Genomic DNA, 3,632 nt, shown 5'->3' with positions numbered 1-3,632 from the left:
AGACGTAACAGTATTATAAATATTGAGTTGCCTAGAACTTCAACTTAAACTGTTGAGAACGTTTTTATAGTATAGAGTGTGTTCAGCGGGATATCGTGGCTCAAACCAGTAGGCCACAACGCAGTGATTTTTTATTTTTTTAAGTGTGTTATATATTTATTTCAAAAGAGCAAGTTTATATATATATAGCTTCTGCCATAGCCTTATAAAATTAATTACCCAATAAAAATATCCCCCCCCCCACTTTGAGTTCAAAAAGAAGTGTGCCTCTCATTATGATAGAGGGCTCTATGGCCAAGTGTTAGTCTGAAATACTATAAAATGTAAAATATTATAAGTAAAAAATCAATAAGCCGAAAAAAGATCTAAAAAACTCCTAAAGCATCAGCCTGTAGTTAGTATCCTGTTGCTTTTGCTGAGTACTATATCCATTAATAACAAGAGTCGTTGCCGAATTTTTTGTATGTATATTGAGGGAAATGTCTCGTCGGCAGAAGCGTTCAAAGATATGAAAAGCACATTTTTTAAAAATTACGTAACATTGATTGGTTTGGTTGTTTTCACAAAGCTATATAATGGGCTATCTGTGTTCTGCTCAACACGGGTATCGAAACCTGATTTTTAACGTCCCGAGTCTGCAGACTTACCACTGAGTTATTAGGTAGCAACGCTAACTTGAGTGTAGTATATACACAATTATGAGTAAATAAAACGACTATGAGTTCAAGAGAATCTTTTAAAGTTGCTTTATTTGCTCAATGTTTCTGCTTTACGCCATCGTCACGAGCATAAATTTCCCGTACTTAACTCTTGCCACTCACATTAAAACCGTTGTGTTTTAAAAATTAAACTACGGACAAATTATCCTTACATGTACTAGACTTTGAATTATTTTCACAAGACAACTGAAAAGAAACCGCCAACAAGAGAACCACGATACTACGATATCATGCACGTGATCATTCTTAGGTTACAAAGCTAGTGGCGCATAAGTAAACATAATAATATAAAATTATTGAGAAGTTATGATTAGGCATGGCTGTCCTGGTGGTTAAGGAGGTCGAATCGCAATCTGAGGGTCGCAGGTTCGAATCCTCGTCACTGAACATGCTCGCAATTTCAGCTGTGAAGGCATTACGAAGTAACAGTCAATCCCACTATTCGTTCGTCAAAGATTAGTTCAAGAGTTGGCGGTGATTGGTGTTGACTAGCTGCCTTCTTTCTAGACTATCACTGCTAAAATTAGAAACGGCTAGCACAGATAGCCCTCGAGTAACTTTGCGTGAAATTCAAACCAGCTTATTATTATTTACAGAAAAAATACCTCACATAATAAAAGGAAAGCCTATACAATAAAGTTAAATAAAATTAAGCAAACTGAGTTAGTAATGTTATCATCTACAACAAATGTAATAAAATTAAAGAGAGAGAGCCATTTATTATATTTGCTTATTATTGGCTTTCTTACTAAATCAGAATGTGTTTTTAATAAATCATGCGTAATATAAATCTTCTGATCGTAGAACTAATTCTAAATCTAAACACTAAAATTTATGTTTCCGAAATACTAATAAAAGAAAGATTTTCTCTTCAGTCTGGGATGGTTAATTTCTTTAAGAAAGGCCCGATCTTTTCTCTTCCTGTTAAAATTAGCCACATCAACAAAATAAAAATGGTGTTTTCCCAACAAAATCTTCATGTAGTTTAAGGCGGAAACTTAAAAACAATGAATCATCCAATATTAATACCAATCCGAACAATAACGATAAAAGAAGAGTGAGTAATTAAAACTTGGACAACAAAGATTACGAAACTGAATAACACTTAGTGCTTCATTTTCACAAGACCCCACGAAACAGGCCAACGTATATTTTACTTCTTAGTGATAACAATGTATCTAAAGGACAGATAACCAGCATAAAACTACAGCTTCAAAACATTTTATTTAGTTTTCAAGGACACTCAGTGAAACATACTAAACATTAAAGGAATGAAAATATTTAAATAATTTGAAGCATGACAATGATATTATTATCAATATTCTTGATAACAGGAATTGTTTTGTTGTTTTGAATTTTGTTTATGTTCATTTCTTTGTGGTTTAGCACAAAGGTACCCAATGGGCTGTCTGTGCTGTGCCCACCACGGGTATCGATACCCGGTTTATAGCGTTCTAAGTCCGCACATTTACGGTTGTGCCACGAGAGGATGTTGTTTTGAAGAAACAGTCCCAAGTAGATAGAATACATGATCATCACTATTAAGTTAAATTTAATCAAAATTCGACAAGCCAATTTGAAAATTAAAAATTTTAAGAATTTGTGCACTTATTCTATCTCTTTCCAGTCTCTCCTCTCTCTCCATTACTTCTTTCTTTTTTTCTTCTTTTCTTTTCTGCCATTGGTTTTTCTCTCTTGTTGTTGTTTAATATATTCTCATAGATCACTATCTTTAAGCCCAAGCTGCTCACCCCTCTCTATTCACTTATCAAAGTCAGTGGATATGGTTATATAGTATGATTGTGACCTTTTAGATACACATCACTGTTTCCATTAAAGTTTGATTGTTATCACAATACAATCTGTGATAATTTCACTTTAAAAATCTACATTAATCGCCCTTTATGGTTAAACCCACAATCATGCAATCTAGATCTATCTATACTAAACTACATTTTCAATGCGTATTTATACCTCGAAAGAGGTTTAGTGTACTCCAAACATTACTCAATATTATGATGCAATAATACTCAATAAAAACATAGAGAATTAACATGATTCAATAATATCACAATTACCAATTCATAACTACAGAACTGCACAGACACATGATTCATAAATAGTTACGTCAACAAACCTGCAATAATCTATCACTTCTAAAAATAACTAAATGTAACACTCGCGCTATGTAAACTATCAAAATCATAACACTCGCATTAAATTTAAACTGAAACAGAGATGTATGTATAATATTGTAGTGCCAATAGCAAATCTATTTTTATAGGACCACGAACTGAATATAAACATCAGAATAGCATCACACTTAGGTTGTGGTGTTTTTAAAGTTGCAGAAATTAATGTCCCTCCAGGGTTGTTCAACCTTTGACTGTGAAGTGCTGGAAATGAAATAAGATACATACAATGGTCAATTTTGTTTACACTTGAAACATAAAGTCTGTTTAAAGCATATTGAGCATTTTATTAGTAATGTATATGGCAGTAAGTAGAATATCATGATATAACTGTTATTAGGTCCATTAACAGTGTTTTGTAAAAACAAAATTAAGTAGAATTTCATTTAATTATGGTGGTTTCAACAGTACTGTAGAAAGCTTAAATAAAAAAGGTGTGTGATATACACACTTTACAGTGTTGTGCAGTATGTTTGTATGCCTTCAACGTTAACATTAGGTGACGCTTTCAACGTAGAGTGCTTTTTTACTACTAAAACTTATTTATTAAATATAAACTCTATACATTATGCTAAAAAAATGTTGTATGTGAGATTTTGTTATGGGTGGATGATCAATTTTTTATCACTTAATACTGTCTGATATGAGCGTTATGGATTATTAAAACCAACATTATAACATTATTTACATTACAGTGTGATTTCACTCTACCTTCTAGTAT

The sequence above is a fragment of the Limulus polyphemus genome, unplaced genomic scaffold (assembly GCF_000517525.1).
Source record: "Limulus polyphemus unplaced genomic scaffold, Limulus_polyphemus-2.1.2 Scaffold3302, whole genome shotgun sequence".
Classification (NCBI taxonomy): Eukaryota; Metazoa; Arthropoda; class Merostomata; order Xiphosura; family Limulidae; genus Limulus; species Limulus polyphemus.
This window is presented reverse-complemented; position numbering follows the sequence as displayed.